Below are 23579 nucleotides of genomic sequence, written 5' to 3'. Positions count from 1 at the left end.
ACAAACTACCTCACCTCATCTTTCCCCTTCCAAAAAAGGATTAACTTAACCTCTTGCCACCCTATTTGAAACCCTGCTTCCTTATCTGTAAGACTAAGAACATGATGATATTAATGGATTTCCACAATAGGTTAAATTATAGGAAACTAAAGTTTTAACACATGTAGGAATATTTATACAGTTATTAATTTATTAAAAGTGATACTAAGAGTGATACAATTTACCAACTAGATTTTAATTTAACCATTATTTCCCCTCTTCAGCAGATTTACATAAAAATTTGAGAAAAACGGGTAGTGACAATGGTTAGAATTTAATTTAGGGTGAGTCTGCTGGTGATATATTCCCTCAGTTTTATTTGTCTGGAATTTTTTTTAATTAATTAATTTTAAAAAATGGCTTTATTGAGATATAGCTGACATACCATAAACAGGGAGTATTTGAAGTGTACACTTTTGTCATTTCTATACAGATGTGAAACTGTCACAATAAAAATAGCGGACACACCTAGCCTCAGCAATCAGACAATAAAAAGAAATTAAAAGCATCCAAATCAGCAAAGAAGAAGTCAAACTATCACTCTTTGCAGATGATATAATACTTTATGTGGAAAACCCAAAAGACTCCACTCCAAATCTGCTAGAACTTGGACAGGAATTCAGTAAAGTGTCAGGATATAGAATCAGTGCACAGAAGTCAGTTGCATTTCTATACACCAACAACAAGACAGAAGAAAGAGAAATTAAGGAGTCAAATCCATTTACAGTTCCACCCAAAACCATAAGATACCTAGGAATAAACCTAACCAAAGAGGCAAAGAATCTGTACTGAGAAGACTATAAGGTACTCATGAAAGAAATTGAGGAAGACACAAAGAAATGGAAAAATTTTCCATGCTCATGGATTGGAAGAACAAATATTGTGAAAATGTCTATGCTACCTAAAACAATCTACACAATTAATGCAATCCCTATCAAAATACCATCCATTTTTTTCAAAGAAATGGAAAAATAATCCTTAGATTTATATGGAACCAGAAAAGACCTTGAATAGCCAGAGGAATGTTGAAAAAGAAAGCCAAAGTTGGTGGCATCTCAATTCCAGACTTCATGCTCTATTACAAAGCTGTCATCATCAAGACAGTATGGTACTGGCACAAAAACGGACATACAGATCATTGAAACAGAATAGAGAGCCCAGAAATAGACCCTCAACTCTATGGTCAACTGAACTTTGATAAAGCAGGAAAGAATGTCCAATGGAAAAAAGACAGCCTCTTCAACAAATGGTGTTGGGAAAATTGGACAGCCACATGCAGAAAAATGAAACTGGACCATTTCCTTACACCACATATGAAAATAGACTCAAAATGGATGAAATATCTCAGTGTGAGAAAGGAATGCATCAAAGTCCTTGAGGAGAACAGAGACAGCAACCTCTTTGACCTCAGCTGCAGCAACTTCTTCCTAGGAACAACGGCAAAGGCAAGGGAAGCAAGGGTAAAAATGAACTATTGGGACTTCATCAAGATCAAAAGCTTTTGCACAGCAAAGGAAACAGTCAAGAAAACCAAAAGACAACTGTCAGAATGGGAGAAAATATTTGCAAACAACATATCAGATAAAGGGCTAGTACCCAAAATCTATAAAGAACTTATCAAACTCAACACCCAAAGAAGAAATAATCCAGTCAAGAAATGGGCAGAGGACATGAACAGACATTTCTGCAAAGAAGACATCCAGATGGCCAACAGATACATGAAAGTGTGCTCCAGATCACTTGGCATCAGGAAAATCCAAATCAAAACCACAATGAGATACCACCTCACACCAGTCAGAATGGCTAAAATTAACAAATCAGGGAATGACAGATGCTGGCAAGGATGCAGAGAAAGGGAAAACCTCCTACACTGTTGGTGGGAATGCAAGCTGGTGCAGCCACTCTGGAAAACAGCATGGAGATTCAAAAAGTTGAAAATAGTGCTACGCTATGACCAAGCAATCGCACTACTCGGTATTTACCCTAAAGATACAAATGAAGTGATCCGAAGGGGCACGTGTACCCAAATGTTTATAGTAGCAATGTCCACAATAGCCAAGCTATGGAAAGAAACTAGATGTCCATCAACAGATGAATGGATAAAGAAGATGTGATTATATATATATATATATATATATATATATATATATAGTATTCCATTATATATATAATGCTCCCTGCTGAGCAGAGAGCCTGATGCGGGCCTCAATCCCAGCACCCTGAGATCACGACCTGAGCTGAAGGCAGAGGCTTTAACCCACTGAGCCACCCAGGCGCCCCAAACTTTAAGAGACTCTTAATCTCACAAAACAAACTGAGTGTTGCCGGGGGTGGGTAGGGAGAGGGTGGCTGGGTTATGGACATTGGGGAAGGTATGTGCTATGGTGTTTGCTGTGAAGTGTGTAAACCTGGTGATTTACAGACCTGCACCCCTGGGGCTAATAATACATTATATATTAATTTAAAAAAAGTTAAAAATAGTGGACACATTCATAGATTCCTGCCCCTTTCTCTCTTTATTGTCAAAACCACTGATCATCTTTTTGTTACTATAATTTGAAATGTCTTCTTCATTTTTAAAGGTAATTTTTGCAGTGTGTAGAATGCTAGATTTCTGAGTTCTTTCTTTTCAGCAGTTTGAAAGTACTCTCCATGGCCTCCAAGTTTCCACTCTGAGGTCATCTCTCAGTCTAACTATGGCTCTGTGATCATTTTCCCTTTTTCTTTTCAGCTTTATTAAAGTGTAATTGACAAACATTCCTCATTTATTTAAGGTGTATTACTTGGTGTTTTGGGATATATGTTATATTTTAAATATTTTATTTATTTATTTGACACAAGCTGGAAAGAGGGGCAGAAGAAGAAGGAGAAGTAGACTCCCTGCTGACAAGGGAGCCCAAAGTAGGGCTTGATCCCAGGAGCCAGGAACATGACCTGAGCTAAAGGCAGACACTTAAACCACTGAGCCACCCAGGTGCCCCAATATGCCCCAAAATGTATATTTTAAAATACACATTTTTAATGATTACCACAAACAGATTAATCAGTTTATGTTGTTGACAATTTTTTGTCTGTCATGAGAACACTTAAGATGTACTACTCTTGGGGCGCCTGTCTGGCTCAGTGGGTTAAGGCCTCTGCCTTCAGCTCAGGTCATGATCCCAGGGTCCTGGGATTGAGCCCCTTGTCTGGTCCTTTGCTCAGCAGGGGACTTGCTTCCCCTTTTCTCTCTCTCTGCCTGCCTCTCCCCTACTTATGATCTCTGTCTGTCAAATAAATAAAATCTTAAAAAAAAAAAAGATGTACTTACTCTCACCAAATTTCAAGTATATAACATAGTGTTGTTAAATATAATCACCATGCTATATATTAGGTTTCTAGAATTTATTCATCCTGCATAACTGAAACTTTATACCCTTTCATCAGCATCTTCCCACTTCGCCCCACTCCCCCCTACCCAAACCCTGGAAACCACCACTTTTCTGTATGCTTCCATGAATTTGACTCTTTTAGATTCTGTATATAAGTGAGATCGCGCAGTGTTTATCTTTCTTTGTCTGGCTTATTTTACTTAGCATAGTACCCTCAAGGTCCATCCATATAGTTACAATGAAAGCATTTCTTTCTTTTTATAAGGCTGAATAATAGCCCATTTTATACATATATATAGTTACAGTAAACATGAGAGTGCAGATATCTCTGCGTAATACTGATTTCTTTCTTTCTTTTCTTTTTAAATATAACCCAGGAGTGGAATTGTTGGATCACAGGGAATTCTATTTTTAATTTTTTGAGGAACCTCCATACTGTTTTCCATAATGACTATATGAATTTATGTTCCCAACAATAGTGTACAAGTATTCTTTTTTCTCCATAACCTCATCAACATTTATTATGTTATATTTATTTATTTATTTATCTTATTGTATTTATAACAATAGCAATTCTAACAGGTATGAAGTGATGTCTCAGTTTTGATTTGCACTTCTTCAGTGATTAATGATGTTTAGCATCTTTTTATTTATCTGTTGGCCTGCTATATATCTTCTTTTGAGAAATGTCTCTTTAGATATTTTGCCCATGTTTGAGGAAAATTTTATTGATTTATTTTAGAGAGAGTGTGAGCACAAGAGGGAGCAGGGACAGAGGGAGAGGGAGAAGCAGACTCCCTGCTGAAGAGGGAGCCCAACTCAGGGCTCAGTCCCAGGACCTTGAGATCATGAACTGAGCTGAAGGCAGACACAACTGCCTGAGCCACCTAGGTGTGCTGATCTTTTGCCCATTTTAAAATTGGATTATTTGCTATCAAATTGGTTGAGTTCCTTATATTCTTGAATATTACCCCCTTATTAGATGTATGATTTGTAAATATTTTCTTTCATTTTGTAAGTTGCCTTTTCACTGTTGATTACTGCCTTTGCTGTGAAGAAGCTTTTTAGTTTGACATAATCTCATTTGTCTATTTTTGATTTTGTGGCTTGAACTTTTGGGTTCATATCCAAAAAAAAAGCATTGCCTAGGCTAATCTCAAAAAGCTCTTTCCTATTGTTATCTCTTACTAATTTTACTGTCTTAAGTCTTAGATTTGTCTTTAGTGTATTTTAAGTTGATTGTTGTATATATTCTGGGTTCAGTTTTATACTTCTATTGTGTGGATATTTAGATTTCTCAATACCATTTATTAAAGAGTCTATCATTTCCTCATTGTGTGTTTTTGGCACTCTTATTGAAGATCAAATATTTATTTCCGGGCATGGGTTTATTTTTGGATTTTCCATTCTGCTCTGTTGGCTTATGCGTGGTCTGAATGTTTGTATCCCTCCCCCCAACCCCACTCTCCCAATTTATATGTTGAAATATTAACCCCCAAAGACAATATTAGGAAGTAGCTGTCTTGGAAGGTCCTAAAGTCATGATTGTGGAGCCCTCTTGAACAAATCAGTGCTTTATGGAAGAGGCTCCAGAGATTTCTATCTCATCAACCACGTGGGGACACAGTGAGAATGCTCTGGCTATGAACAAAGTAGAGGCCCTCCAAAAGTGCCCATGTTAGTGACTTGATCGTGGACTTCCCAACCTTCAGAATTGTGGGCAATAAATTTCTGTTGTTTATAAGCTATGCAGTCTGTGGTATTTTGTTATAGTAACTTGCATGAATTAAGATAGTTCTATGTCTCTTCTTATGCTGATACCATACTGTTTGGATTACTGTAGTTTTATAATATTTTGAAATCAGGAAGTATGATGCCTCTGGTTTTGTTCTTCTTGCTCAAGATTGCTTTGGCTACTTGGAATCATTTGAATTTAGGATTTAGAAAAAATTTGTAAAGAATGTCATTGGGTTTTCATAGGGATTGCTTTTAATCCGTAGAACACTTTGGGTAATATGGACATCTTAACAACATTAATTCTTCCAATTCAAGCACATGGGATGTCTTTCTGCTTATCTGTCTCTTTAATTTCCTTCAGCAATGTTTTACAAATTTCAGTGCATAAGTTTTTCTACTTTTTATAAAATATTTATATTTTAAAAATATCTTAGTGAACAAAGCAAATACTCCTGTAGCTAGGAATCAGTTCAAGAAATAGAACTTTATCAGCCACCTCAGAGACAAGGCTGATGCGTGCTCACTTCAGCAGCACATATACTAAAATTGGAACCACACAGAGATTAGCACGACCCCTGAGCAAGGATGACATGCAAATTTGTGAAGTGTTCCATAAAAAAAAATTATAATATTAAAGAAAAGAAAAGAAAAAACAAGCTGACATATTCATTAGGTCTAGTAGACAAGGTACCTGGATACACAATTTTTGTAGGGGCCAAGAAAATATTTTAATTTCTTATAAAATATTTTGATTTATTTTAGGGACTCATGAAAATGCATTAAATTTTTAAAGAAAAAAATGTTTTAATACATAATATTAATATGTGAAAGTATTCACCTTTATACCAACAGAGTTATAAATCATAACTTATAAAAGTTTTTATGGTGATAGGAAACCAAGAAGGCAAAAGTACCTCAGCCCCACTAACGTCATTTTGTGGTCCTGCTCACAAACACCCTAATCACAACTACCTCCTTATCCTCAAAAGTATCAGTATCCTAATTTTTATTATCATCACTCATTTTATTTATTTATTTACTTGTGTATTTATGTATTTATTTGAAGAGAGAGGCAGAGGGAGAATCCCAAGCAGGCTCCACGTCCCCAGCACAGAGCCTGACATGGGGCTTGATCTCATGATTCTGACATCAAGACCTGAGCCAAACTCAAGAGTTCAGACGTTCAACTGACTGAGCCACCCAGTGCCCCTCACTGCATTTCTTTATAGTTTTATCACCCCAAATACTAGGTTTTTTTTTTTTTTTAAGATTTTATTTATTTATTTATTTGACGAGAGAGAGAGACAGAGAGGCAACACAAGCAGGGGAGCAGGAGAGGGAGAAGCATGCTTCCTGCCTGGCAGGGAGCCGGATGTGGAGCTGGATCCCAGGACCCTGGGATCATGACTTGAGCTGAAGACAGCTGCTTAATGACTGAGCCACCCAGTCGCCCCCTAAATACTAGTTTTATGTTGCATATAAAGATCTGCTATTGGAGGGGAGAGTCAAGATGGCGGGGAAGTAGGAGGAGGTGCCGTATCAACCTGTACCCTAAAGTGAGCTGATTACCTACCAAAGAACTCCGATCACCCATGAAATCAGCCTGAGATCAGAATTATACATGTCTGGATCTCTACAGGAGCAGAAGACGCCAGGGGGAGGTAAAGCGGAGTGGGAACATCGGACTGATATTGGAAGATAAAAGGGGGAGAGAGCCACCAGAGGTGACTGATTGGAAAGTAATACCCCAAAACGAGAGTGCCCTGCATCTGGGGACCAGCATTAACTTGGAGTTTGGTTGAAAGCACTCAAAAAAAAAAAAAAAAAACAAAACAAAACAAAAAAAAAAAAACAAAGGATCGCGGGGGGAAATTGTGGGAATTGGGGCGGTTAGGGACAGGGGCTTAAGTCCCGGGACCCAGCACAGCCTCCCCTGGCGCTGAGCCAGAGAGAGTGCAGCGGAGAAACCAGGTCTTGGTTCCTGAGCCACCAGTGTGCCTGAGAATGCTTGGGGTCTGGCTCCTGTGAGGGGCTGGGAGTCTCGCCAGACGGTGTTCAGAGACGTGCGCACCCCCCCCCCACCCTCCCTGAGAGAGGTGAGGGCAGGCATTAGCCTGACGCACTTAGACCCCCACCGAGGAATCAGAGCCTGAGATTCGAGCACCTCACACCCTCCCCTGGGAGAGGTGCTCACAGGCACTAGCCAGGAGCTCTGGGACCCGGAAAAACCAGGCACTCCCAGCCCAGGCCGGCGGGAAAATCTCCAAGCGATCACTGCTTGGAACCTCTCTGGTACTCTGGAGATGCCCAGACAGCCACTGCTGCCGTGGTTTGGGGAACAAGGAGGAGATCCTGCATCCCCAGGGACCGTGACTCGGAACCTACTCTGCCAGCAGCTCTGCAGAGCATTCTGAGGCTTCTCTCTGATAGGGAGGTTGGGGTGCAGTTTGCTCTCCTCTAAACCTCCAAAAACCATCAAAAGCTGTCAATGTGAGAGAAAACAGATGAACAAACATAAAAACCTCCAGAGAACAAAAGCCTGAAAAAAAACGGTTTCCTCGGAGCCCACCCCATTGAGGGGGGCAGGAGGACTTAACTCAGGGAACATCATTGACTGAAAACCCACGTGGCAGGCCCCTCCCCCAGAAACCAACCAGGAAGGAAGAAAAAAAAAAAAAAAAAGACAACAAGAGAACAACCACCGCTACTTCATAAATACAACTTTTATGGGGCACCTGGGTAGCTCAGTGGGTTAAAGCCTCTGCCTTTGGCTCAGGTCATGATCCCAGGGTCCTGGGATCAAGCCCCACATCTCTGCTGGGCAGAGAGCCAGCTTCCTTTCCTCTCTCTCTGTCTGCCTCTCTGCCTACTTGTGATCTCTCTGTCAAATAAAAAATAAAATCTTTAAAAAAAATAATACTTTTATTTTTAACTCATTACCACTATTCTGGTTTATAGATAATTTTTTAACCTATTTACCATCACAGTGAGATGTCCAGTACATCAAATTCCTTAATAACCTTCTAACCTGAACTTTTTGATACATACACTCATGTTTTTCTTTTGCTTTTCTATTTTCTTAATTTTTTTAAAATTTTAGTTCAGTCTAGTTTATTCTTTTTTAATTTTTATTTTCTAATATACATATAGAGTTAAACTTCAAGGTAATCCCCTTCCCCAATCAATGCTACCCCTATAGGTAAACCAATTGTTAATCCCCTTTTATCTTAGGAAAGTTGAGTCCTTTAACAAAGACATCAAGATACATCCAGGAAGAATCAAAAGAACATTCCTCGCCCACACTGAGAATTTATAACCACTCTCCCATCTTTTCCTTCCACCAGTGTTTCTGTGTATTTGTGTTTGTCCTGACAGTATATAAATCTTATACTTGGGGTTCTTTTTGACGAGGTTCTTCTTTTTTTTGCTTATATATATATATATTTTTTTTTCTCTTGTCATATACTTTTATCAGTATTTTGTTTGTCTGTTTTTTTTTTAATATTTTTTTTTTATTTGACAGAGAGAGAGAGGTCACAAGTAGGCAGAGAGGCAGGCAGAGAGAGAGAGAGGGAGAAACAGGCTCTCCACCGAGCAGAGAGCCCGATGCAGGGCTCGATCCTAGGACCCTGAGATCATGACCTGAGCCGAAGGCAGAGACTTAAACCACTGAGCCACCCAGGCACCCCTGTTTGTCTGTTTTTGTTTGTATACTTCATAAATCTTACCTTGGAGCCCATTTGGGCTGAGCCTTCTCTTTTATCTTCCCTTTTTTTCCTGTCACTCTCTCTCTCTTTTTTCTTTTCTTTTTTCTCTCATTTGGGTGGGGAATCCTGATTGCACAGAAGCGTTCCAGGGTGCACCTTGACTGCACCACAGTCTATACATCCAGCTACATCCATTCAGTCATCTCTCACCAAAATGACTAGGAAGAGGAATGCCCAACAGAAGAAAAATACAGAGGATGGACCTTCTGCAACAGAGCTAATGGCTATTGACATAGACAATATGTCGGAAAAGGAAGTCAGGCTAACAATTATCCAGGCAATAGCTAGGTTCAAGAAAGCCATGGATTACCAAATGGAATTGATTAGGGCAGAACTGAAAGCCACCAGGGATGATGTTCACAATGTTAGGGCAGAACTGAAAGCCACCAGGGATAATGTTTAAAATGCTCTCAATGAGTTCCAATCTAATCTAAATTCTCTAAAAGCTAGGGTAACTGAGACAGAAGATAGAATTAATGATCTGGAGGGCAAATAGATGGAAAGGATCAGGAGGAAGCCTGGAACAAACAGCTCAGAAGCCACGAAAACAGAATCAGGGAAATAAATGATGCCATGAAACATTCCAATGTCAGAATTATTGGAACCCCTGATGGGGAGGAGAAAGAAAGAAATTTAGAAGATATAGTGGAACAAGTTGTCTATGAAAATTTTCCCAACCTCAAGAATGGAAACAGTGTTCATGTACTAGAGGCAGAAATGTTCCCCCCCAAGATCTTAGATTCTCAAAAGTCCTCATGACACCTGATAGTTAGAATGAAGAATTGCGATTGTAGGCAGACCCTCTTGAAAGCAGCTAGGACAAAGAAGCTCCTTACATACAGAGGAAAGCCCATAATGTCAGACCTGTCCACAGAGACCTGGCAAGCCAGGAAGGGCTGGCAAAATATATTCAGGGCACTAAATGAGAAGAACATGCAACCAAGAATACTTTATCCAGCAAGACTGACATTCAAAATGGAGAGATACAGTTTCCAAGACCCGCAAGGCTTAAAAGAGTATGCAACCACCAAGCCGACACTGCAGGAAATATTAAGGCAGGTTCTATAAAAGAGAAAAAATCCTAAGAATATCATTGAACAGAAATATAGAGACAATCTACAGACAGAAAGACATCAAAGGTAACACGATGTCAATAAAAATGTATCTATCAATATTCACTCTCAGTGTGAATGCCCTAAATGCGCCCATAAAATGACACAGGGTTGCAGATTGGATAAAACAACAGGACACATCCATATGTTGTCTACAAGAGACCCATTTTGAACCTAAAGATACTGAAAGTGAAGGGATGGAGAAGCATCTTTCATGCCAATGGGCCTCAAAAGAAGGCCGGGGGTAGCGATTCTCATATCAGATAAATTAGATTTTAAACTAAAGACTGTAGTCAGAGATACGGAAGAATTCTTAAAGGGACTATCCACCAAGATGATTTAACAATTATAAATATCTACGCACCCAACATGGGAGCAGCCAATTACATAAGAAAACTATTAATCAAGATAAAGAGTTATATTGATATGAATACATTAATAGTAGGAGATCTTAACATGCCTCTCTCAGTAATAGACAGATCATCGAAGCAGAAAATCAATAAAGAAATAAAAGCGTTGAATGAAACATTGGACCAGATGGACCTCATAGACATATACAGAACTTTCCACCCTAAAACAACAGAATACTCATTCTTCTCAAGTGCACATGGAACCTTCTCCAGAATAGACCACATATTCGGTCACAAAGCAGGACTCAACTGATACCAAAAGACTGATATTATTCCCTGCATATTCTCAGACCACAATGCTTTGAAACTGGAGCTCAATCACAAGGAAAAGTTCAGAAGGAACTCAAACACCTGGAAGCTAAAGACCACCTTGCTTAAGAATGCTTGGAGATCAAAAACCAGGAGATCAAAGAAGAACTTAAACAATTCATGGAAACCAATGAGAATGAAGACACTTTGGTCCAAAACCTAAGGGATACAGCAAAGGCGGTTCTAAGGGGAAAACACTTAGCCATTCAAGCCTCCCTCAAAAGAATTGAAAAATCCAGAATACACCAACTATCTCTACACCTTAAAAAACTGGAGCATCAACAACAAATCAAACCAACTCCACACACAAGAAGGGAAATAATCAAGATTAGAGCAGAGATCAATGAGGTAGAAACCAGAGATACAGTAGTACGTATCAATGAAACTAGAAGCTGTTTTTTTGAAAGAATCAATAAGATCGATAAACCATTGGCCACACTAATCCAAAAGAAAAGAGAGAAAGCCCAAATTAATAAAATTATGAATGAAAAGGGAGAGAACACAACTAACACCAAGGAAATAAAAACAATCATCAGAAATTATTACCAACAGTTATATGCCAATAAGCTAAGCAACCTAGATGAAATGGATGCATTCCTGGAAAACTATAAACCCCCAAAATTGAACCAGGAAGAAATTGACAATCTGAATAGACCGATATCTAGTAACGAGATTGAAGCGTGATCAAAAACCTCCCCAAAAACAAGAGCCCAGGACCTGATGGATTCCCTGGGGAATTCCCCCAGACTTTCAAAGAAGACACATCTATTCTCCTGAAGCTGTTTCAAAAAAAAACTGAAGCAGAAGGAAAACTTCCAGACTCTTTTTATGAAGCCAGCATTACCCTGATCCCCAAACCAGGCAAAGACCCTACAAAAAAGGAGAATTTCAGACCAATATCACTGATGAATATGGATGCTAAGATTCTCAACACTATCCTAGCAAACAGGATCCAGCAGCACATTAAAAAGATTATCCAACATGACCAGGTGGGATTCATCCCTGGGTCACAAGGATGGTTCAACATTCGCAAATCAATCAATGTGATAGAACAAATCAATAAGAGAAGATGAACCACATGGTCCTCTCAATTGATGCAGAAAAAGCATTTGACAAAATCCAGCATCCGTTCCTGATTAAAACACTTCAAAGTATAGGGATAGAGGGAACATTCCTGACCTTCATAAAATCTATCTATGGAAGACCCACAGCAAATATCATCCTCAATGGGAAAAAGCTTGCAGCCTTCCCGTTGAGATCAGGAACACGACAAGGATGCCCACTCTCATCACTCTTGTTCAATCAACATGGTATTAGAAGTCCTAGCAATGGCAATCAGACAACAAGGAGAAATAAAAGGTATCCAAATTGGCAATGAAGAAGTCAAACTCTCTCTCTTCGCAGATGACATGATTCTTTATATGGAAAACCCCAAGAATTCCACCCCCAAACTACTAGAACTCATACAGAAATTCAGTAACATGGCAAGATACAAAGTCAATGTACAGAAATCAGTGGCTTTCTTATACACTAACAATGAAAATACAGAAAGGGAAATTAGAGAATCGATTCCATTTACTATAGCACCAAGAACCATAAGATACCTGGGAATAAACCTAACCAAAGAAGTAGAGGATCTGTACTTGAGGAACTACAGAACACTGATGAAAGAAATTGAAGAAGACACAAAAAGATGAAAGACCATTCCATGCTCTTGGATTGGAAGAATAAACATTGTTAAAATGTCTATACTGCCCAGAGCAATCTATACTTTTAATGCCATTCCGATCAAAATTAGCAAATAATCCTAAAATTTGTATGGAATCAGAAGAGACCCCAAATTGCTAAGGAAATGTTGAAAAGCAAAAATAAAACTGGCGGCATTACGTTACCTGATTCAAGCTTTACTACAAAGCTGTGATCACCAAGACAGTATGGTACTGGCATAAAAACAGACACATAGACCAGTGGAACAGAGTAGAGAGCCCAGATATGGACCCTCAACTCTATGGTCAAAAAATCTTTGACAAAATAGGAAAAAATATACAGTGGAAAAAAGACAGTCTCTACAATAAATGGTGCTGGGAAAACTGGACAGCTATAGGTAGAAGAATGAAACTCGACCATTCTCTTACACCGTACACAAAGATAAACTCGAAATGGATAAAAGACCTCGACGTGAGACAGGAATCCATCAGAATCCTAGAGGAGAACATAGGCAGTAACCTCTTCGATATCAGCCACAGCAGCTTCTTTCAAGATATGTCTCCAAAGGCAAAGGAAACAAAAGCAAAAATGAACTTTTGGGACTTCATCAAGATCAAAATCTTCTGCACAGCAAAGGAAACAGTCAACAAACAGGCATCCCACGGAATGGGAGAAGATATTTGCAAATGACAGTACAGACAAAAGGTTGATATCCAGGATCTATAAAGAACTCCTCAAACTCAACACACACAAAACAGATAATCACATCAAAAAATGGGCAGAAGATATGAACGGATATTTCTCCAATGAAGACATACAAATGGCTATCAGACACATGAAAAAATGCTCATCATCACTAACCATCAGGGAGATTCAAATTAAAATCACATTGAGATATCACCTTATACCAGTTAGAATGGCCAAAATTAGCAAGACAGGAAACAACGTGTGTTGGAGAGGATGTGGAGAAAGGGGAACCCTCTTACACTGTTGGTGGGAATGCAAGTTGGTGCAGCCACTTTGGAGAACAGTGTGGAGATTCCTCAAGAAATTAAAATTGAGCTTCCCTATGACCCTGCAATAGCATTACTGGGTATTTACCCCAAAGATTCAGATGTAGTGAAAAGAAGAGCCTCTGTACCCAATGTTTATAGCAGCAATGGCCACGGTCACCAAACTGTGGAAAGAACCAAGATGCCCTTCAACGGACAAATGGATAAGGAAGATGTGGTCCATATACACGATGGAGTATTATGCCTCCATCAGAAAGGATGAATACCCAACTTTTGTAGCAACATGGACGGGACTGGAAGAGATTATGCTGAGTGAAATAAGTCAAGCAGAGAGAGTCAAGTATCATATGGTTTCACTTATTTGTGGAGCATAACAAATAACATGGAGGACATGGGGAGATGGAGAGGAGAAGGGACTTGAGCGAAATTGGAGGGGGTGATGAACCATGAGAGACTATGGACTCTGAAAAACAACCTGAGGGTTTTGAAGGGGTGGGGGGTGGGAGGTTTGGGAACCAGGTGGTGGGTAATAGGGAGGGCACGTATTGCATGGAACACTGGGTGTGGTGCAAAAACAATGAATACTGTTATGCTGAAAAGAAATTTAACAAAAGTGAAAAAAAAAGAATTGAAAGGTACTTTGCAGTAATAAGAGGATATGCACGTGATTGGGCATTAATATTGGCCAACTGTCTGAAATAATTATTTTCTATTAAACTTTTAAAAGTGAAAAAAAAATCTGCTATTGGGGCGCCTGGATGGTTTATCCTGGGGTCCTGGGATTGAGACCCACATCTGGCTCTCTGCTCAGCTGGGAGCCTGCTTCCTCCTCTCTCTACCTGTCTCTCTGCCTGCTTGTGATCTCTGTCAAATAAATAAAATATTTTAAAAAATCTTAAAAAATAAAATCTGCTATAAATTTAATTTCTTATATGTTACTCTTTCATCTCTTCTTTTACCTTAAAGTTGATCTGTTGATAAATTGAATCTTACAACCTGTATTCTTCTACTTTCTGGCTCTTGCTAATTGCATACTCAAGTTTAGGGGTTTTTCCTGTGCTCTATATTTTTCTGGAAATGGTCAGCTGGATCCAGAGGTTTGATCGTATTCAAGTTTAATCCCTTTGGCAATATTATATAGGTGGTGTGGTGTTCCTTCAAGGAAGCATCTCATGGCAGGTTGTCTTTCCTTTTCTAATGTTAGAAGCCATTAGTGCTTCTACCAATTCTTACATTGATATTTTTCTGGGTATTTTGGTTTTCTGAAGCTCACTATATATAGATACCTCAGGAAGGATTCATGGCCATACTGTTGCCTGTATTCCTAATGTTGTTAACATTTTGTCTGTGCCATTTGTACTAGAAAATCAATTTGGGGGGGTGTATATAAATTCTTAGTTCACATTTTCTTTCCTTAGGTGTTGTGATGGTTAATTTTGTGTGTGAACATGGCTGGGCCATGATGCCCAGATATATTGTCAAACATTATTCTGGATGTTTCTGTGTGCTGTGTTTTTGGATTAGATTAACATTCGTATCAGTGGACTTTGAGTAAAACAGATTGCTCTCCATAATGTAGATGGACCTCACCCAATCAGCTGAAGACCTGAATAAGACAGAAGACTGACCTTTTTCAAGCAAGAGGGAATTCTACAGCACTTGAATTGCAGTGTTGCTTCTTCTCTAATCTCTACCTTGCTGGTCTACCCTGCAAAGAGTTTGGACTTTCAGCCTCCACAGTTGCATGAACCAATTCCTTAAAAGAAACTTCCTCTCTCTATATACACATCTAGAGAACTCTGACTAATACAAGTGTCTTAAATATGTTATTCAAATTTATTTTTGAGGTTTGATGTTGAAATGTCTGATGAAATCTTGTTCTTTCCTTTGGGTGTCATTTTTTCCTTTTTTCAGATCCCTAAAAGAATTTCTTTTCTTTAAGTTTAGGGCTCAAGTTTGTACGTGTTTTGATAGATTTATACCAAGTGTTTAATATTTTGGAGCTATTGTAAATAGTATTCAGTTTTAATTTTATTTTCCATTTGTAAATTGCTAATGTATAGAAATATGATTAATCTTTTTTGACCTTGTAATCTATAACCTTACTAAACTTTTTAGTTGCAGGAGGTATTCTGGGGGCATATTCTACACAGACAATCATGGTGTTTGTGAAAGTGGTATTGTGAATGGTTTTATTTCTTCTTTTTAAATCTAAAGGACTTATTTATTTTTCCCTTTTTTCAGTAGCTAAAACTTCTAATATAATGTTGAATAGAACTGCTGAGATTGGACATCATTTTCTTGCTCCTAATCTTAGGGGAAAGCATTAAGTCTTTCAGTGTTAAATTTGATATTAACTGTAGTTTTTTGTTGTTTTGTTATTTTTTTGGTAAGATGTCCCTTTTCAGGTTGAGGAACAGGTTCTTTTCTATATCCTAATTTGCTGCAATTTTTATCAACCTGGATGTTGAGATTTGTCAAGTGCTTTTTCTGCATTAATTGATATGAACATACATTTTTCTTTACAGTGTTAATATGGTGAATTACAAGGATTGATTTTCAAATATTGAACCATCTGTGCATCCTTTTGATAAACTCCAAATGGTTTGGGTATGATTTTTTTAAATATTGCTGGGTTCAATTTATTCATTTTTAAATAATTTTTATATCTGTGTTCATGAGGAATCTTGTTCTTTGGTTTTCTTTTGTACTCTCTATGCCTAATTTTGGTATCAAGGGTTTTAATGTACGTGTATTAGAAAATATAGCATAGTAATCATGTTTGTAATCATTACAAAATCTACAATGGATTTCTATTGCCTAGTAGAATAAATCTGTAATAACTTTGAAACTATTCTATTTTACATGAAATTTTTTAATGTATATGCCTTACTCTGTAAACTTTCCTATACTTATCTCTCACTGTACTCTTTCTCCTGCTCCAATTTCCAGGCCTATGGTGTCACTGATATCCTGCTTGCCCTTCCCTAAGCATGCCAGACTGTGATAGTCTTTTAGTTTCTCCACTAACCATTCTCTTAATACCAGGAATATCCTATCAAGTCTATATGTCTAATAACTTCTAATTTTTTCTGGGCAGAGTTTTCCTAAAACTGCAAACGTTTTTGACTATTTCTCCCTGGGGTCTCTATTCTACTCGATTTAAATGACTATTGTAGCATTTATTTATTTATAGCTCCCTCCCCAACTGGTTAATGAGTAGTTTGAAGGCAAAGATTTGTCTTTAATTCCAAGTACTTAACAAAGTGTGGTGTACCAGTGGTGCCCACTATTTATTTGCTAATTGGATGAATGAATAAATGTCTTATAATTCCCTGTGTCCTTCAGGCTCACTGAGAGAATATATTATGCTTTTATATTCCTCACTTACTAAGAAACTTTGCAAATTATATATATATATATATATATATATATATAGTTACTAACAGTTTTTATCTTTATGATTCCAGTATTACATTATGGTCTCTATCTCGAACATTTTCAACATATAATTTTTCACCATATATATGTATATATTGTAGTATATACTTACGAATGTAAGATTTGTAAGGGCCTATTTAGCCAGAGTGATTCCATCTGGTTAAATAGTGATTTTGTTGTTTATGCAGTAAAACTGACCCTGTTCCCCCCCCCACCCCCCACCCCAGGGGAACTTACTTAAAAGCAAGTCCGGGAAACCAGTCCCAGGTAACAAAGCCCAAATACAAGAGTGGGTCAGGTCAGGTGGAGATAACAGCCTGAATACAGGGATGAGTTGGGCCAGGTGGAGACATCCAATCAGTGGGGCACACATACTGTCTCCCTAGCTACCAAGGAGTGTGGGCCCTGCCTTTTAGGTGCCTCTTGGGCGTCAATTCTGACCAGGGTGATAGGCTAGTTCAAATAGCTACTGTGGGGTGAATTGTAATTCAATTGGTCACCTGTGTGTGGCCAGGCTGAACCACACGGCCTTTGCTCTATAAAAGTTAGTCTGTGAGGCTGGGAGGGGTCGCATCTTTGTATGAGACGGCCCTGTCCGGTCAGTTTGATTCTCAATGCTTGGCATGAAATAAAGCTTTGCTTGACCTTTGCTTTGTATCAGTCTTGTTCCTTTGATCATGGACCCAGCAGTTTAAGGGAATAAATTTAGTTTATGATGATTTTAGAACTCTGGTTTCTAGACTGAGATCCTTAAACTATAATGGGTTCACATGTAACAATGGGTATCAGTGAATTATTTTCCCTGTTAAAAAAAAATGTAATAAAACTTTTTATTAACATCAATGAGGTTGTCGTCCAAATTAACTGAAATATTAGATTCTTTGTTTTTGACCATAATTTTGTTATATGGTAAATCAGAAACTCAGAATAACAGCTTTGATCCCTGACTAAATAAATAATATTTAATAATTACAACTTGGAACACAGAATTTTTCAAAACATAGTATGCTTGGGAAGGCCATAAAGAGGTTATTTTATTATTGATGTGGGAAACAGAGGCAGAAGAAAAATTACTAAATTTCCTTACCCACTGACAACCCCTTAAAACAGGCAGAGTGACATTCCTTTAGGGACACAACTGCCTCCTCCATAACACTTTGCTAAGGGCAAAGGGCAATCTTAGCCTGACCAATCCCTACCCCCACCAGGATCCTGTAAGTCTACTTTAACAATTCCTTTGGAAACTTCCTTTATCTCTAAATCCTTCAAGATACTGTTGACAATCATTCCCAAGTATATGACCCACTGATACACTTTTTTCCCAACAACAGCTAGCCTCTCAAGGTCCTGGAAACCTTGCTTCCAAAATTCCTTAGACACATACACCATCTCTGATCCCCTCCCAACTTGCAAGCACATAATGGACCACTCCTCACAACCCCAGGGCAGCGCTCTTTCTGCCCACGGGTCCTGTTCCCATGCTTTAATAAATATTTTGCACCAAAGATGTCTCAAGAATTCTTTCTTGGTCATCAGCTCTGGACCTCACCCCACCAAACCTCACTTATATTCTAAGACTTCATCATTATCACTGAAAAAGTTATTTTTAATGGAGAAATTTTTCTTACATTTTATATTCCTGTGATTATTTTTTCTTTGTTTTTAAAGTTTAGTATTGGGAAATGTCTTAATAATTGAGGGTTATGCTGAGTTGGGTTTCCAGTGAATTGCTTGAGATTATATGCTTAAATTGCCCAGGTGGATAGACCAAGTTTAGCAGTTAAGTTTTTTGAAAATATACAAACTTTTCCTGTAAATTTATGGTGAGTTGATACGTTTTCTGTGAATTGCTTTGACTTTCTGGTGAGCTGTAATGCATGCACTTCATCCTCTGGGAGCTCAAATTACAAAGATGAGTCAATGGTATTTCCTCCCAAGAAACCTCTGTTTTTGAAAAAGACCAAAGGGATACATATTCTGGTTGTTTCTCAGAAGCTCATTTAAATTAGTATTCTATTTTTTTTTTTTTAGGCTGATCTGAAAAAAAATCATATGTGCCATTTTATGTAAATCTATATTAGCAAATAATTTTCAAATGATCAAAATGATCATTTTGATACAGCTAACTAGAGTATGCAGATCATGAACAACTAGAAATTTTGAAAATATACTTTTTTAAAAAGAAGTAATGATTTTTATGCGAAAAGCTTACGGCTAAAGACCAAGCAATCGCCTCCACAAAAAGCCAATTTCCTTCCCTGAACATTTCATTGACTGGCGCTGTCACATAGGGTCATCATGAATAGTGCATCCTGGAAGTTGAATATTGTACAACCTGCGAAATTATATGTGACAACCTGCTCTACCATCTTTGAACATCTAGTCTCCTGAAAACTTCTTTCCCATTTTCTAGGTTATTTTTCATTGCTTTAATATTCTTTGTGAAAACTTTGAGTTATTTAAACTTTGTAATTGTTTATAAATAAATAAAATTCTATTTTATATGAACATGTTGAGCACAAATAAAGGAAGGACTCTTTTCTTTTAGGAAATACTTTCTCCCATCTGCCTTCAGGGTTAGAGCCATTGCTGCATCATTATTACGATATAATTCTACCCCTTGACTCAGGTGATTAGTCTAGTTGGAATCTGGAAGAGAACAATCTCTTTGGATGGCTGATGATTCTAGTAGCTTGTTTTCTGCTATATTAATCAGAAAAGCAGAAAAAAATGAGTCTAGAGAAAGGGCAAGTGATACATATAGAAAATGCAAATCAAATCACAGGTTAAAGATGGAGAGACACAGGTGAGAGTGTTCTGAATCTCTGGCTCGAGGTGCTTCTTGACACTTGGTGCATTTCTTTTCTTTGGAATTCTGTGGGACATCTCAGAAACCTTATAATAAACCACAATTTCTACTTATTTGAGAGGATTTCTGTAGTACTATGCTTTGACTCAGGCATGAGGGGCCACTTCTAAAGGCCTCATGCTTTAGAGGGCTTTCCTCCAGACACACTACCATTAATGGGGAGAAGAGTCTGCAGAGTCAGTGGCATACGCCCATGAAGAGCCATGCTTTGTCTTCTAGACCAGGCACAAGGCACATGGGATCAAGGGACTTCTGCCCCAAAGTCCCAAACCTACTGTCAGGGTCTCTGTTGACTTTTTCCTGGTCCAGTGTACCTTTCCTAGTTCCCAGGGGTAGCTACAACATAGCTCTTTATATTGGGATGTGAACTGAGTTTGGCACATTTCACTTGTATGTGTAACAAGTTCCTTAAGGTGTAGAATAGAGTCTGAGGCAAGAAAAAAGGGGGACATCCACTAACCTGTGTCCAGGGTCTGGGCCTACTGTATTCATGTGATGATTTCCTAAAAATCTGGGAACCTGGTCTTCCAGGAGCTTATAAAGGTATTGTTAGGTCCCCCCTAAAATGGGTACCCCAGTAATGGGTCCATGATTAAAGGAGCGAGACTGATACAAAGCGAAGGCCAAGCAGAAGTTTATTTCATGCCAAGCATCAGGAACCAAACTGGCCGGCCAGGGCCACACCTCTTACAGAGAGGGCAACCCCTCCCTGCTTTCCAGACTAGCTTTTATAGAGCAAAGGCCATGTGGTTGGGCCTGGCCACACACAGGTGGCCAATGAAATTGTAACACACAGAGAAAACTGCACAGTCATGCTAGGTGACCAACTGAATTACAATTTACCCTAGTAGACATTTGATTTGGCCTATCATACCTTGGTTAGGATTGGCGCCAAAAGGCTCCCAAAGGGTGGGGGCCCATACTCCTTGGTAGCTAGGAGACAGTATGTGCCCCCACTGATTGAATACCTCCACCTGGCCTGACCCACCCTTGTACTTGGACTTTGTTACCTGGGACTGGTTTCCAGGAATTGTTTTTAAGTTCCCCAGGGTGGGTGGGCAAAGTCAATTTAAGTTTTACAACAAAATGGCAGTTCAACCCGGGTGGGGCTGCTCTGGCTGAATAAGCCCTTACAGTATGTTTGTCAATATAGAAGGATAGGACACATTTTATTTAGCAATTAGTTAATTTGGTCAGAAATTTTAAATACTTAAATGTGTTATACGTGGGCTTTCATTTGTACTCTTAATCCCAGGCTTTGTAGTTGTTAGAAGTGGGCTCACCAGACAAGCCAATATAATGAAAATCTAGTATTATAGTAGTTAAATTAAGGTTAATGATTTACAGGACAAAAGAATTTCTTTTTTTTTTTTTTTAAAGATTTTTTATTTACTTATTTGACAGAGAGAGATCACAAGTAGGCAGAGAGGCAGGCAGAGAGAGAGGGAAGCAGGCTTGCTGCTGAGCAGAGAGCCCGATGCGGGACTCGATCCCAGGACCCTGAGATCATGACCTGAGCCGAAGGCAGCGGCTTTAACCACTGAGCCACCCAGGCGCCCCGAGGACAAAAGAATTTCTATTCAGATTCTTTTAATAGCACAAGTTAGTGAAAAGATCATTGATTTAGAACTCTTATTAGTTACCTATTGCTGCATAACAAATTACCCTAAATTGGCAGCTAAAAAATTGATTATTTCATAGTTTCTGTGAGTCAGAAACCTGGGAGCAGCTTAACTTAATAGTCTTAGTTGGAAGAATTTTTTTGTTTATTTATTTATTTATTTATTTGAGGGGGTGGGGAGAGGCAAAGGAAGAGGGAGAGAAATCTGAAACGGACTCACCACTGAGCCTGTAGCCCTTCAACCAGCTGGATCCCAGGTACCTGAGATCATGACCTGAGCTGAAATCAAGAATCAGACATTTAAACCCTGAGCCACCTAGAGGCCTCTAGTTGAAAGACTTTTGAGATTGCAGTTAAGATGTTGGCTGAGACTGCAGTTGTATTGGGTTCCATTGGGGTTGAAAGATCCACTTCCAACTTACTTATGTGTTGTCAATAGGTCTGGTTCCTCACCACATAGGCTTCTTCATAGGTTGTCGGGTGACCTCATCAGATGACACCTGATTTCCCCCAGAGTGGACGATGGGGGGGGGGGGACAATTTTTCATAAACTAATCTTGGAAGTGGTATACCATCATGTTTGCTGTATTCTATTGGTAATGCGGACCAACTCTGGTGGTCTGCAGATGTGGGAGAGGACTAGACAAGGGTATGAATGCCAGAGAATGCTAGAGGTGGAGATCCCTGGGGATCATCCTGGTTTTATCAGTCCTCCTTGCTCAATCTCTCCAGCCCACTAGGCTTTTGGTTCTTGAACCTAACCAATTCTGCCTCACCTTTGTATTCCTGGCCTCTCCATGGTAAGCTTTTCCTATTGATCTTCTTTGGCTGAACCTCTGTCTTAGTTTTCAGCTTAAAAGCCATTACTCTAGAGAGGACTTCACTTGATCACTCAGTATTTAATAGTTGCCTAGTTGTTCTCTGTTTATCACATTGTTTGAATTCTAGGTGCCTGACACACACACACACACACACACACACACACACACACACACACACACACATATATATATATATGTTGAATGAAGGAGTCTCGGTAATTATATGACTTTAGGGAAAAGATATGCTCTCTAAACCCCAGTAGCTTTGTCTGTGGTTGATGATCTACCCCAACCTACTACACAGGGTTTTTTTGAGAATCAAATAAGCTAGAATTTTCTCTAACAATTGATGAAGTTATTATTGTTGGTTAACTCCTCCTCCCTTGAACAGAGGGATTGCCCAGGAATGTATTTTCCCATTTTAGTTTTCAGATTCTCTTTATCTACCTGCATTATAGAACTGCGTTGTTCATTTTTTCATTTATCCATTCACTAGCCTCATTTACTGTCCTGCAAATGTCTCAGAGGACTTATTTTGAATTAAAGTTACGATTTCATGTGTGAAATATTCAGTTGGGAGCAAGTTTAGTAAGGTTTATTCAAATGTAAAATGGCATTGTGCTTTTGGATCATAACTAATCGTAGCATCCCATTGAACATGGGAGGTAGTATGTGCTTTTTAGAAGCTAGTTATGCACAAAAGGACAAATACCCAAGAATCAAAGCAAACTTTTAATAATGCCCAATTGGAGTTCTGGTCATGTTTGAGCCATTCAGAGTCTAATCAGTAAAACCCCCTTGAGTCAATAATTGCCTTCTCCTCAAATCATTGCAGGTACCTATTATGCTGCACATTATCCACATAGAAATGAACATATGGTTATTGAACACATAACAAAACAGGCTCTGTTGGAGAATGTTTCCTTTAGGATGCCTTAAAACATTCTTGAGCAGAATATTATAGAGGCTGCTTACTATCCCTTCTGTTCTTGGGGTTATAGGAGGGAAGTTGCAAGTCCTTTGTATAAAGAACAGTGAATAAGCTCACTATAAGAAGTTGAAAAACTCAGAATGTATTGATTTATTTAGAGAACACCATTAACTATCTTCCATGATGAAAACAGAACCAGTGGATGGAGTTTCTTAAAAGTTGGAAAAATATTTTTTCTCTCTCATGTTGCATTTCAGGGAACATTGTGGAGAGGCTTTCTTTAGAGTGGACCAAACCATGACCTGCAGTTTGTTGCTATCTTTATGTAACAACAACAACAAAAAGACATTTGATATATTTAGAAAAAGGAAGAGGAAAAAAGAGTTTGAAAAAGAGAATTAGAACAAAACCTATATTAACTTGAACCTGGC

The 23579-nt window shown here is 38.6% G+C and overlaps 1 non-coding gene across 1 annotated transcript; it reads left to right on the top strand.

The window, feature by feature from the left end:
- The first annotated feature begins 5663 nt into the window (after positions 1-5663).
- Positions 5664-5767, top strand: LOC123937779. The gene has a single exon (XR_006817574.1). It is a non-coding gene; the product is annotated as a U6 spliceosomal RNA (small nuclear RNA).
- Positions 5768-23579: the final 17812 nt, after the last annotated feature.

This window comes from Meles meles, chromosome 2 (assembly GCF_922984935.1).
Source record: "Meles meles chromosome 2, mMelMel3.1 paternal haplotype, whole genome shotgun sequence".
In the NCBI taxonomy this organism is placed as follows: domain Eukaryota; kingdom Metazoa; phylum Chordata; class Mammalia; order Carnivora; family Mustelidae; genus Meles; species Meles meles.
This window is presented reverse-complemented; position numbering and strand designations above follow the sequence as displayed.